Raw genomic sequence first — 14,595 nt, 5'->3', positions numbered from 1 at the left:
GATCGATTGAGCAAGCAGGGGGTACGTGACTGGGGGCTGCATGCACCGGTAATCAGATCCAAACAAAACAGGATAGGCCGGGCGCTGTGGCTCATGCCTGTAATCCCAGCACTTTGGGAGGCCGAGACGGGCGGATCACGAGGTCAGGAGATCGAGACCATCCTGGCTAACACGGTGAAACCCCGTCTCTACTAAAAATACAAAAAATTAGCCGGGCGCGGCGGCAGGCGCCAGTAGTCCCAGCTACTCGGGAGGCTGAGGCAGGAGAATGGCGTGAACCCGGGAGGCGGAGCTTGCAGTGAGCTGAGATTGCGCCACTGCACTCCAGCCTGGGGGAAAGAGCGAGACTCCGTCTCAAAAAAAAAAAAAAAAAAAAAAAAAAACAGGATAGGGATTTTCACAGTGCTTTTCTATACGATGTCTGTAATCTATAGATAACCGATTAGGTCAGGGGTCGATTGTTAACTACCAGGCCCAGGGTGTGGCGCCGGGCTGTCTGCTTGTGGATTTCATTCCTGCCTTTTAGTTTTTACTTTTTCTTTCTTTGGAGGTGGAAATTGGGCATAAGACAATATGAGGGGTGGTCTCCTCCCTTAGCAATAAAGAATCCAGCCAAACTCCACCAAAACCAAGATGGTGACCAGAGTGTCCTCTGGTTGTCCTCACTGCTCCACTCCCACCAGCCCCATGACAGTTTACAAATGCCATGGCAATGTCAGGAAGTTACCCTATGTGGTCTAAAAAGGGGAGGCATGAATAATCCACCCCTTGTTTAGTATATCCATAGAAATAACCATAAAAATGGGCAACCAAGGCTGGGAGTGGTGGTTTATGCCTGTAATCCCAACACGTTGGGAGGCCGAGGCAGGCAGATCACCTGAGGTCAGGAGGTCGAGATCAGCCTGGCCAACATGGTGAAACCCCATCTCTTACTAAAAATATAAAAATTAGCCAGAAGTGATGGCAGGTGCCTGTAATCCCAGCTACTCAGGAGGCTGAGGCAGGAGAATCACTTGAACCCAGGAAGCAGAGGTTGCAGTGAGCCAAGATCACACCATTGCACTCGGCCTGGGCGACAAGAGCAAAACTCCATCTCAAAAAAAATAAGGGCAACCAGCAGCCCTACGGGCAGCTGTCTATGGAGTAGCTATTCTTTTATTCCTTCACTTTCCTAATAAGCTTGCTTTCACTTTACTCCATGGTCTTGCCCTGAATTCTTTCTGGCATGAGCTTCAAGAACCCACCATGCCCAGCTCGTCCTTACTTGCTTTAAAAAAGTATCATTGGTGGCCCGGTGCGGTGGCTCACGCCTGTAATCCCAGCACTTCGGGAGGCCAAGGCTGGCGGATCACCTGAGGTCAGAAGTTCGAGACCAGCCTGACCAACATGGAGAAACCCCGTCTCTACTAAAATACAAAACTCTACTAAAATATTTAAAAAATTAGCTGGGTGTGGTGGCACATGCCTGTAATCCCAGCTACTTGGGAGGCTGAGGCAGGAGAATCACTTGGACCCAAGTAGCAGAGGTTGCAGTGAGTTGTGACCCTCAACCTCCTGGGTTCAAGGGATTGTTGAGCCTCAGCCTCCCGAGTAGCTGGGATTATACACGTTCGCTCCCATGCCTGGCTAATTTTTGTATTGCAAAAATGTACTCCAGCCTAGATGACAGGACTGCACTCTAGCCTGGATGACAGAGCAAGACTGTGTCTCAAAAATAAATAAATAAATAAATAAATAAATAAATAAATAAATAGCCAACTGTGATGGTGCATGCCTGTAGTCCCAGCTACTCAGGAGGCCAAGGCAGGAGGATCACTTGAGACTAGGAGGTCACGGCTGCAGTGAGCCGTGATCTTGCAACTGCACTCCAGCCTGGGCAACAAAGGGAAAGGAAGGAAGGAAGGAAGGAAGGAAGGAAGGAAGGAAGGAAGGAAGGAAGGAAGGAGGGAAGGAGGGAAGGAGGGAAGGAGGGGGAAGGAGGGAAGGAGGGAAGGAGGGAAGGAGGAAGGGAAATGAAGTCAGTCTTGTGGGACAAGGAAGGAAGGAAGGAAGGAAGGGAGGGAGGGAGGGAGGGAGGGAGTCAGTCAGTCTTGTGGGACTCAGCCCTGAACCTGTGGGATCTGATGCTGTCCCCAGGTAGGGAGTGTCAGAACTAAACCAAAGGAGAGGACACCCAGCTGGTCTCTGCTGGAGAACTGGTTGTTGGTGGGGAGAAACATACATTTTTGGTGAAGTATTGTGTTGAGTGTGAAAGTAGGAAAAACAGGACGGGGTGTGGTAGCTCATACCTGTCATCCCAGGATTTTGGGAGGCCAAGGCAGGTGGATCACTTGAGGTCAGGACTTTGAGAACACCCTGGTGAACATGGCAAAACCCCATCTCTACTAAAAAAAATACAAAAATTAGCTAGGCTCAGTGGCAGGCGCCTGTAATACCGGCCACTCAGGAGGCTGAGGCAGGAGAATCACTTGAACCCGGGAGGCGGAAGTTGCAGTGAGCCGAGATTGTGCCTTTGCACTCCAGCCTGGGAGACAGAGCAAGACTCCGTCTCAAAAAAAAAAAAAAAAAGGCCGGGCGCAGTGGCTCACGCCTATAATATCAGCACTTTGGGAGGCCGAGGCAGGTGGATCACAAGGTCAAGAGATCCAGACCATCCTAGTCACCATGGTGAAACCCCGTCTCTACTAAAAATACAAAACTTAGCTGGGTGTGGTGGTGGGCGCCTGTAGTCCCAACTACTAAGGAAGCTGAGGCAGAAGACTCGCTTGAATCTGGGAGGCAGAGGTTGCAGTGAGCCGAGATTGCGCCACTACACTCCAGCCTGGGCGACGGAGCGAGACTCCGTCTCAAAAAAATAGAAAAATACAAAAATTAGCCAGGCGTGGTTGCAGGCACCCGTAATCCCAGCCACTGGGACAACTGAGTCAGAAGAATCGCTTCAACCCAGGAGGCAGAAGTTGCAGTGAGCTGAGATTGTGCCACTCTAATCCAGCCTGGGTGACACAGCAAGACTCCATCTTGAAAAAAAAAAAAAAAGGTATTAAAATGCAGGGACTGGGGCCGGGCGTGGAGGCTCACGCCTGTAATCCCAGCACTTTGGGAGGCCGAGGCGGGCGGATCACAGGGTCAGGAGATCGAGACCATCCTGGCTAACACGGTGAAACCCCGTCTCTACTAAAAATACAAAAAATTAGCCGGGCGTGGTGGTGGGCGCCTGTAGTCCCAGCTCCTCGGGAGGCTGAGGCAGGAGAATGGCGTGAACCCGGGAGGCGGAGCTTGCAGTGAGCCGACATTGCGCCACTGCACTCCAGCCTGGGCGACAGAGCGAGACTCCATCTCAAATAAATAAATAAATAATAAAATAAAAATAAATAATATAAATAATCAAATAAATAATGAATTCATACATACAGATATTAGCCAGGTGTGGTGATGCATGCCTGTCATCCCAGCTAATACTTGGGAGGCTGAGGCAGGAGGATCACTTGAGCCTGGGAGGCAGAGGCTGCAGTGAAACAAGATCATGCCATTGTATTCCAGCCTAAGCAACAGAGCCAGCCCCTGTCTCTAAACCAATTAATTAATTAATGAGCCAGGTGTGCTATTGCACACCTGCAGCCTCAGCTACTGGAGAGGCTGAATCCAGCCTGGACAACACAGCAAGACCCCCCCAACCCCTCCCCCACCAAAAAAAGTGTATTAATTTGACTTAGTGTGTTGCCCATTTGAAAGCCTATTTTCTCTGGAAGGAAATGGAGGAATTCAAGAGTTTCTAGGATCTATGACAGGAAAGTAGCCTATGTCTAGATAAGAGAGATGAAAAAAATTCAACAAATCATTTGTGGTTTGTTATTGGTGGAGGGCAGTTGTTTGAGGCTTTGCTGAGGTTCTTTTTTTGGTGCTGGGGCTCAAGACACACCACCCCAAAACATTTATCTTTGCCATATTGATCATTTTGAAAATGATAGACAAAGGACTACCTCTAAAAACCTGCCCTGTTGTAAAGGAAATCTACATCTATAAAGAAATTTTTCTCCTTTGCTTTTTGTTTTGTTTTGAGATGGGGTCTCACTATGTTGCCCAACCTGGACTTGAACTCCTTGGCTCAAGCAATCCTCTTGATTCCTGGGTATATGAGACTACAGGCAAGCACCATGCCCTGGCTTCAATAAGAGAAATCTTCATTAGTAAAGATATTTATACCAGGACAGGGTGTGGTGGCTCACGCCTGTAATCCCAGCATTTTGGGAGGCCAAGATGGGCAGATCACTTTCCTGGACTCAAGTTCGAGACCAGCCTGGGCAACATGGTGAAACCCTATCTCTACTAAAAATACAAAAAGTAGCCGGGCGTGGCATTGCACACCTGTAATCCCAGCTACTCAGTAGGCTGAGGCAGAATTGCTTGAACCCAGGAGGTAGAGGCTGCAGAGAGCTGAGATCACACCACGGTACTCTAGACTCCATCTCAAAAACAAAACAAAACAAAAAAAAAAGGGCCAGGCGAAGTAGCTCACGTTCGTAATCCCAGCACTTTGGGAGGCTGAGGCGGGCGGTTCAGGAGGTCAGGAGTTTGAGACCAGCCTGGCCAGCATGGTGAAACCCTGTCTCTACTAAAAATACAAAAGAAAAATTAGCCAGGTGTGGTGGCAGCCGCCTGTAGTCCCAGCTACTTGGGAGGCTGAGGCAGGAGAATTGTTTGAACCCAGCAGGCAGAGGTTGCAGTGAGCCGAGATTGTGCCACTGCACTCCAGCCTAGGCGACAGAGCGAGACTCCGTCTCAAAAAAAAAAAAAGGATATTTCTACCAGGAGAGTTGCTCAGAGACAACTTTTATTACCTGAGGAACTTTCACCTGCATTAATAAGTCAACCCCCAGCTCATCATACTTTTCCTCCTTTCTTTTTTTTTTTTTTTTTTGAGATGAAGTCTCACTCCCTTGCTCGGGCTGGAATGCAGTGGCGCAATCTCGGCTCACTGCAAACCCCGCCTCCCAGGTTCAAGCGGTTCTCCTGCCTCAGCCTCCCGAGTAGCTGAGATTACTGACACCCACCATCACGCCTTCTAATTTTTTGCATTTTTAGTAGAAACGGGGTTTCACCATGTTGGCCAGGCTTGTCTCAAACTCCTGTCCTCAGGTGATCCACCTGCCTCAGCCTCCCAAAGTATTGGAATTGCAGGCATAAACCACCGTGCCTGGCAACTTTTCCCCCTTTTATCATACCTTAATTTGCCTCCACCACCCCTAGAAGCTCCAAGTCTCTACTCCTTTTCATTTATGTATGAATGTATGTATGTATTTATTCATTTTATTTATTTATTTATTTTTATTTATTTATTTATTTATTTATTTATTTTTTTGAGACGGAGTCTCGCTCTGTCGCCCAGGCTGGAGTGCAGTGGCGCGATCTTGGCTCACTGCAAGCTCCGCCTCCCAGGTTCATGCCATTCTCCTGCCTCAGCCTCCCGAGGAGCTGGGACTACAGGCGCCCGCCACCCGCCCGGCTAATTTTTTTTGTATTTTTAGTAAAGACGGAGTTTCACTGTGTTAGCCAGGATGGTCTCGATCTCCTGACCTCGTGATCCGCCCACCTCGGCCTCCCAAAATGCTGGGATTATTGGCGTGAGCCACCGCGCCCGGCCCTATTCATTTCATTTTGAGACAGGGTCTCCCTCTATCTGCCAGGCTGGAGTGCAGTGGCGTGATCTTGGCCTACTGCAACCTCCGCCTCCCAGGTTCAAGTAATCCTCCCGTCTCAGCCTCCCAAGTAGCTGGGATTACAGGGCACACCACCACGCCCGGCTAATTTTTGTATTTTTGGTGGAGACCGGGCTTCACCCTGTTGTCCAGGCTAGTCTCAAACTCCTGACGTCAGGTGATCCACCCATTTCAGCTCCCAAAGTGTTGAGATTACAGACATGAGCCACGGGGGCTGACACGCCTACTCCTTTCTTCTTTTTTTTTTTTTTTGAGATGGCTTTGTAGCCCAGGCTGGAGTGCAATGGTGCGATCTCAGCTCACTGCAGTTTCCTCCTCCCGGGTTCAAGTGATTCTCCTGCCTCAGCCTCCGGAGTAGCTGGGATTACAGGCATGCACCACCACGCTGACTAATTTTTGTATTTTTAGCAGAGATGGGGTTTCACCATGTTGGCCAGGCTGGTCTCGAACTCCTGACCTCAGGTGATCCACACACCTTGGCCTCCCAAAGTGCTGGGATTACAGGTGTGAGCCACCTCACCCTACACTCTTACTCCTTTCTGTAGCTCAGGCTGCTAGATGAGCTTCAGTCATCTGGCCCTTCCTCCAGTCTCACATTTTTGTGGGACTCCTGTGCATACATAATTGAATCTGGTTTTTCTTCTGTCAAACTGTTTTGTGTCAATGTAATTCATAGCCCATCCAAAGAACCCAGGAGGGTGGAGGGAATCCATTTTCTCTCCTCCACACTGGAGGGCCATGGAGCCCAGGAGTTCAAGACTGGCCTGGTGTACAAAGTGAGACCCAGTCTCTATTTTAAAAAGAGGGGGAGGGGGCCGGGCACGGTGTCTCACACCTATAATTCCAGCACTTTGGGAGGCCCAGGTGGATGGATCACCTGAGGTCAGGAGTCTGAGACTAGCCTGGCCAAGGTGGTGAAACCCTGTCTTTACTAAAAATACAAAATTAGCCTGGTATGGTGGCGGGAGCCTGTAATCCCAGCTACTTGGAACGCTAGGGCAGGGGAATCGCTTGGTTTGGGATTTTCTCTCTGAGACACTTGCTATCTCCAGGATTATGGGTCTCAGGTGAAAGAAAGACACAGAAGGAGAGAGAGACAGAGAGAGGGACAGGGAAAGAGAATTTTAGACTTAACTAACATTGACACTTAGGAGAAGTAGGGAGAAAGAGGTGGGAAAATAAAGTGCCAAAATAAAAATGAACATGTCAGTAACAATAACAGCATTAATAATAACTAGTATTGCCGGGCGCGGTGGCTCACGCCTCTAATCCCAGCACTTTGGGACGCCAAGGCAGGCGAATCACGAGGTCAGGAGTTTGAGACCAGCCTGGCCAACATGGTGAAACCCCGTATCTACTAAAAATACAAAAAGTTAGTTAGCTGGGCATAGTGGTGCATGCCTGTAATCCCAGCTACTCGGGAGGCTGAGGCAGGAGAATCGCTTGAACCCTGGAGGCAAAGGTTGCAGTGAGTCAAGATCAGGTCACTGCACTCCAGCCCAAGGGACAGAGTGAGACTCTGTCTCAAAAAAAAAAAAAAAAAGGAAGGAAGAAGAAGAAAGAAGAAAGAGAAGAAGAAGAAGAAGAAGAAAAGAAGAAGAAGAAGAAGAAGAAGAAGAAGAAGAAGAGAAGAAGAAGAAGAAGAAGAAGAAGAAGAAGAAAAAAGAAGAAAAAGAAGAAGAAGAAGAAGAAAAAAAAAAAGAAGAAAAGAAAAGAAGAGAAGAAGAAGAAGAAGAAGAAGAAGAAGAGAAGAAGAAGAAGAGAAGAAGAAGAAGAAGAAGAAGAAGAAGAAGAAGAAGAAGAAGAAGAAGAAGAAGAAGAAGAAGAAAGAAGAAGAAGAAGAAGAAGAAGAAGAAGAGAAGAAGAAGAAGAAGAAGAAGAAGAAGAAGAAGAAGAAGAAGAAGAAGAAGAAGAAGAAGAAGAAGAAGAAGAAGAAGAAAAGAAGAAGAAGAAGAAGAAAGAAGAAGAAGAAGAAGAAGAAGAAGAAGAAAGAAGAAGAAGAAGAAGAAGAAGAAGAAAAGAAGAAGAAGAAAGAAGAAGAAGAGAAGAAGAAGAAGAAGAAGAAAGAAGAAGAAGAAGAAGAAAAGAAGAAGAAGAAAGAAGAAGAAGAAGAAGAAGAAGAAGAAAGAAGAAGAAGAAGAAGAAGAAGAAGAAGAAGAAGAAGAAGAAGAAGAAAAGAAGAAGAAGAAGAAGAAGAAGAAAGAAGAAGAAGAAGAAGAAGAAGAAGAAGAAGAAGAAGAAGAAGAAGAAGAAGAAGAAGAAGAAGAAGAAGAAGAAGAAGAAGAAGAAGAAGAAGAAAGAAGAAGAAGAAGAAGAAAAAAAAGAAGAAGAAAAAAAAAAAAAAAAAAAAAAAAAAAAAAAAAAAGAAGAAGGAAGAAGTAGTGGCTAGGCGCAGTGGCTCACACCTGTAATCCCAGTGTAGCAGGACGAGCCACAGACAAAACCTCAGACACCAAGTTGTAGAAGGAAGAGCTTTATTCAGCTGGGAGCATTGGCAAGCTACTGCCTTAAAATCCAAGCTCCCTGAGTGAGCAATTCCTGTCCCTTTTAAGGGCTCACGACACTAAAGACTGCACATGAAAGGGTCGTGATTGATTGAGCAATCTAGGGGATACATAGCAGGGGTTTCATGCACTGGTGGTCAGAGAGAAACAGAACAGAGCAGGGAGTTTCACAGTGTTCTTCTATACAATGTCTGGAATCTATGGATAACATCGGGTTCTAAGTCATGAGTTGATTTTTATCTACTAGGTTTACGCCAGGCAGGCCCAGGCCTGGTTTTGGGTCTGGTTTTGGGTCTTGTGCCTGGCGCCGGGCTGCCTGCCTTTGGTTTCACTTCCTTGCTTTTTTCTTAAAACAGGTACTGAGTATAAAACAGTATAAAACAATATGAGAGGGTTTCTCTCTTTCCTCACCAGCACTTCGGGAGGCTGAGGAGGGTGGATCACAAGGTCAGATCAGCACTTTGGGAGGTTGAGGTAGGAGGATCCCTTGAGCCCAGGAGCTCAAGTCCAGCCTGGGCAACATAGCAAGACCCCCATTTCCGATTTTAGTGTACGTGCTGCCAAAGCAAGTACTGTGAGACCCTGTTTCTACAAAAAATAAAAAAATAAAAATTAGTGCCTGGAAAAAAAAAAAATTAGTGCTTGACCAGGAGGCAGGCACACCTCCTCATCCTCTCATGGATGTCTGTCTGTAGAAACTAAATGGAGACAGCTTCATTTTACCCAACTGCTGTGTTTAGGTACACTCTTTTTTTTTTTTTTTTTTTTTTTTTTGAGATGGAGTCTCGCTCTTTCACCCAGGCTGGAGTGCAGTGGCGCAATCTCGTCTCACTGCAGGCTCCGCCTCCCAGGTTCACGCCATTCTCCTGCCTCAGCCTCTCCAAGTAGCTGGGACTACAGGCGCCCACCACCACACCCGGCTAATTTTTTGTATTTTTAGTAGAGACGGGGTTTCACCGTGTTAGCCAGGATAGTCTTGATCTCCTGACCTCGTGATCCGCCCGCCTCGGCCTCCCAAAGTGCTGGGATTACAGGCGTGAGCCACCGCGCCCGGCCCTAGGTCCACTCTTGAGCTTCTGTTGTTCCCAGTCATGCAACCCTGGGAACCGACTCCTGGCTGCAGAGCCTTGTCAGAAGCAGGCAATGTACACAGAGACCCAAGGCCTGGTTTAGACAGGCCTTCACAGACCTGGGCATTTTGTTGAATTGTTTTTGAATTGTGGTTTCTTATCAGTTCATCCAATACTCTGTTCTGGCCACGTAGTTCCTCTTTTGGATCTCCAAACGCCTTTGCAGGCTCCATGTACCCGAACCAAACTCACTAATTCCAACAGAAGTCTGGTTTTTCTTGTTTTTGTTTGTTTGTTTGTTTTGTTTTGTTTTTTGAGATGTTGTCTCCCTCTATCGCCCAGGCTGGAGTGCAGTGGCAAGATCTCGACTCACTGCAACCTCTGCTTCCCAGGTGCAAGTAATTCTCCTCCCTCAGCCTCCTGAGTAGGTGGGATTACAGGCGCCCACTGCCATGCCCAGCTAACTTTTGTATTTTTAGTAGAGATGGGATTTCACCATGTGGGCCAGGCTGGTCTCGAGCTCCTGACCTCAAGTGATCCACCCACTTCGGCCTCCCAAAGTGCTGGGATTACAGCTGTAAGCCACCATGCTCAGCCAGAAGTCTGTTTAAATCCGTCCTTCTCCCTAGCCACCCATGAGTTATGTGACCTTGCGGTTGCTACTTAACATTTCAGTCTCAATTTCCTCAATAGAACAAAAGCAAGAATAACAAAAGATAATTTCTTAATCCCATGCATTTGAGTCCTAAAAAAAATATTTTTTTAAATTTAAGACAGAGTATGGGCCGGGCGCGGTGGCTCACGCTTGTAATCCCAGCACTTTGGGAGGCCGAGGTGGGCGGATCACGAGGTCAGGAGATCGAGACCACAGTGAAACCCCGTCTCTACTAAAAATACAAAAAAAAAAAATTAGCCGGGCGTGGTGGCGGGCGCCTGTAGTCCCAGCTACTCAGAGAGGCTGAGGCAGGAGAATGGCATGAACCCGGGAGGCGGAGCTTGCAGTGAGCCGAGATCGCGCCACTGCACTCCAGCCTGGGCGACAGAACAAGACTCCGTCTCAAAACAATAAATAAATAAATAAAGACAGAGTCTGGCTCTGTTGCCCAGGCTGGAGTGCAATGGCACGATCTTGGCTCACTGCAAGATCTGCCTCCTGGGTTCAAGCGATTCTCCTGCCTCAGCCTCCCGAGTAGCTGGGATTACTGACACCCACCACCATGCCTGGCTAATTTTTTGTATTTTTAGTAGAGACGGGGTTTCACCGTGTTAGCCAGGATGGTCTGAATCTCCCAACCTCGTGATCCACCCGCCTCGGCCTCCCAAAGTGCTGGGATTACAGGCGTGAGCCACTGTGCCCAGCCACAAAATTCTATATAATTCCAAGGTCAAAGAAGAAATAACAAAGGGCATTTTTTTAAATGCTAGAACTGAGTGGTGGTGAAATTGCTGTTGAAATGTGTTGCACTGATGGAAATTTATTTTTTATTAATTTTTTTTTTTTGGAGACGGAGTCTCGCTCTGTCGACCAGGCTGGAGTGCAGTGGCACGATCTTGGCTCACTGCAAGCTCCGCCTCCCGGGTTCACACCATTCTCCTGCCTCAGCCTCCTGAGTAGCTGGGACTACAGGTGCGTGGCACCATGCCCTGCTAATTTTGTGTATTTTTAGTAGAGACGGGGTTTCACCGTGTTAGCCAGGATGGTCTCGATCTCCTGACCTCATGATCCGCCCGCCCGCCTCGGCCTCCCAAAGTGCTGGGATTACAGGCTTGAGCCACCATGCCCGGCCACTGATGGAAATTTATAAATGTAAATATTTATATTAAAATATAAAATAATGGGCCAGGCATACTGGCTCACACCTGTAATCTCAGTACTTTGGGAGGCCAAGGCGGGAGGGCCATGGAGCCCAGGAGTTCAAGACCGGCCCGGTGTACAAAGGGAGACCCAGTCTCTAGTTAAGAAAGACGGGTAGGGGACTGGGAGCAATGTCTCACACCTGTAATTCCTGCACTTTGGGAGGCCAAGGCAGGTGGATCACCTGAGGTCAGGAGTCCAAGACCAGCCTGGCCAAGGTGGTGAAACCCTGTCTCTACTGAAAATACAAAATTAGCCAGGTATGGTGGCGGGAGCCTGTAATCCCAGCTACTTGGAACGCTAGGGCAGGAGAATTGCTTGAACCTGGGAGGCAGAGGTTGCAGTGAGCCAAGATCATGCCACTGCACTCCAGCCTGGGCAACAACAGCAAGACTCCATCTCAAAATAAATAAATAAAAGAAAACACAAATTTTTTAAAAACGGTACTGTGGCTGGGCATGGTGGCTCACACCTGTAATCACAGCACTTTGGGAAGCCGAGGCAGGTGGATCTCAGATCAGGAGTTCAATAAGAGCCTCGCTAACATGGTGAAAACCCATCTGTACTAAAAATTAGCCTGGCATGATGGCAGGCGCCTGTAATCCCAGCTACTCAGGAGGCTGAGGCAAGAGAATTGCTTGAACCTGGGAGGCGGAGGTTGCAGTGAGCCAAGACTGCACCACTGTACTCCAGCCTGGGCAACAGAGGGAGACTCTGTCTCAAAAAGGAAAAAAAAAAGTACCTTCAAATTATGGTAGGGAGTCATATTAAGAACGTAGAAAAAGGTGGGGGGAAGTGGCTCATGCCTGTAATCCCAGCACTTTGGGAGGCTGAGGCGGGTGGATCACCTGAGGTCAGGAGTTCAAGAACAGCCTGGCCAACACAGTATGGTGAAACCCCGTCTCTACTAAAACTACAAAATTAGCTGGGCGTGGTGGTGCATGCCTGTAATCCCAGCTACACCGGAGTCTGAGGCAGGAGAATCGCAGGAACCCAGCAGGCAGAGGTTGCAGTGAGCCCAGATCGCGCCATTGCACTCCAGCCTGGGTGACAAGAGTGAAACTCCGTCTCAAAAAAAGAAAAAAGAAAAAAAGAAAAAGAATTTATTGAAATGTGCGGTCTGAAAACTGCTCTTGGCATGTTTTCATTCATCCTTCCTATTCCCTCCATCCGTCACTTTTTTTTTTTTTTTTTTTGAGACAGAGTTTCGCTCTTGTTGCCCAGGCTGGAGTATAATGGCGTGATCTCAGCTCACTGCAACCTCTGCCTCCCAGGTTCAAGCGATTTTCCTGCCTCAGCCTCCAGAATAGCTGGAATTACAGGCACCTGCCACTACGCCTAGCTAATTTTTTGTGTATTTTTAGTAGAGATGGTCATGGCTGGTCTCCAACTCCCGACCTCAGGTGATCCACCCGCCTCGGCCTCCCAAAGTGCTGGGATTACAGGTATGAACCACCACACCTGGCCCCTCACTTTCTTTTTTTCTTTCTTTCTTTCTTTTTTGTTTGTTTTTGAGACGGAGTCTCGTTCTGTCGCCCAGGCTGGAGGGCAGTGGTGCCATCTCGGCTCACTGCAAGCTGCACCTCCCGGGTTCATGCCATCCTCCTGCCTCAGCCTCCTGAGTAGCTGGGACTACAGGCGCCCGCCACCACGCCCGGCTAATTTTTTGTATTTTTAGTAGAGACGGGGTTTCACCGTGTCAGCCAGGATGGTCTCGATCTCCTGACCTCGTGATCCGCCCGCCTCGGCCTCCCAAAGTGCTGGGATTCCAGGCGTGAGCCACCGCGCCGGGCCCCTCACTTTCTTATTCTTTCTAGGATAGGCAACTGAGCACAGCAGTGAAGAGATGGGCTTCCGGAAGCTGACAGCTGTTTGTGATCTTCAAGACCTCAGGCAGGTTTTCTAAATATGCCTTGCCTTCATTTTCTCAAGGAAAGTGAAAAATGGGTAGGATCATGGCAATCGCTACTGTGTGGCAAAGTTTGGAGGACGTAATAAGTAAATACAGGGTCAAGCATGGTGGCTCACACTGGAAACCCCAGCACTTTGGGAGGGCCGTGGTGGGAAGGTTGCTTAAGCCCATGGGGTTGAGACCAGCCTGGGCAACATAGTGAGAGCCCCGTCTCTATAAAAAACACAAAAATCTAGTCAGGCGTGATGGCGTATGCCTGTAGCCTTCAGTGAGCTATGATTATGCCACTGCACACCAGCCTAGGCGACAGAGTGAGACCCTGTCTCAAAAAGAAAAAACGAAAAGAAATATACATGTACATATACATATATTGGTTCTAAAACATGAAAAAGGCCGGGCGTGGTAGCTCATGCCTGCAACCCAAGCACTTCGGGAGTCCGAGGCGGACGGATCACGAGGTCTGAAGTTTGAGACCACCCTGGCCAACATAGTGAAACTCCGTCTCTACTAAAAATACAAAAAAAAAAAAAAAAAAAAAAAAAAAGGCTAGGCGCAGTGGCTCACGCCTGTAATCCTAGCACTTTGGGAGGCCGAGGTGAGCGGATTACCTGAGGTTGGGAGTTCAAGACCAGCCTGGCCAACACGGTGAAACCCCATCTCTACTAAAAATACAAAAAATTAGCCGGGTACAGTGGCACGCACCTGTAATCCCAGCTCTTCAGGAGGCTGAGGCAGGAGAATCGCTTGAACTCTGGAGGCAGAGGTTGCAGTGAACTGAGATCGCGCCACTGCACTACAGCCCGGGCGACAGTGCAAGAATCAGTCTCAAAAAAAAAAAGCAAAACAAACAACATGAAAAAAAGCTATAAAACCCAACTTTTTAGTCTTATTTATATGTTTACAAAATTAATACTGCCAGCCAGGCACGGTGGCTCACGCCTGTAATCCCAGCACTTTAGGAGGCTGAGGCTGGCGGATCACCTGAGGTCAGGAGTTTGAGACCAGCCTGGCCAGCATGGCAAAACCCCGTCTCTACTAAAAAAAAAAAATGCAAAAATCAGCCAGGCGTTGTGGCGCATGCTTGTAATCCCAAATACTCAGGAGGCTGAGGCAGGAGAATCGCTTGAACCCGGCAGGCGGAGGCTGCGGGGAGCCGAGATCCTGCCATTGCATTCCAGCCTGGGCAACAGAGCAAGACTCCACTAAAAAAAAAAAAAAAAAAAAAAATACTGTGAGTGTAAAACTGATGAACTTGGTGCTTTTCATGTGTCTCATAGTTGACGTGTCATTGATACTTCACTTGAAGTACGGTTGGATTTTTATTAATAATATACCTGGGGTGATGGGAGAAGGTAACCAATCACAGCTGAGGTTTCTAAGCGGTGATTTTCAGCCTCGGCGGCAATCACAATTATCTGGGACTCTCTAAAGAACTCCAGGGTCTGGGCCGCCCCAGTCTGACCAATCAAGCAGAATCTCTGGGCGTTTGTGCTTTGAAATGAGGCTCCAGATAGGTAAGTTTAACAGGCAGCTAAGA

General features: G+C 48.1%; 1 protein-coding gene across 1 annotated transcript in view; it reads right to left on the bottom strand.

Moving 5' to 3' along the window:
* Positions 1 to 14,595, bottom strand: part of NLRP7 (NLR family pyrin domain containing 7) — a 43,851-nt gene extending 29,256 nt beyond the window's left edge. The window contains exon 1 of the mRNA XM_030819630.1: positions 14,393 to 14,595. The gene's annotated coding sequence lies outside the window, so the exon portion shown is untranslated. The remainder of the gene's footprint in view (positions 1 to 14,392) is intronic.

This window comes from Nomascus leucogenys, chromosome 10, assembly GCF_006542625.1.
Source record: "Nomascus leucogenys isolate Asia chromosome 10, Asia_NLE_v1, whole genome shotgun sequence".
In the NCBI taxonomy this organism is placed as follows: domain Eukaryota; kingdom Metazoa; phylum Chordata; class Mammalia; order Primates; family Hylobatidae; genus Nomascus; species Nomascus leucogenys.
Note: the sequence above shows the minus strand (reverse complement) of the source record. Positions and strands in the feature narration are given on the sequence as shown.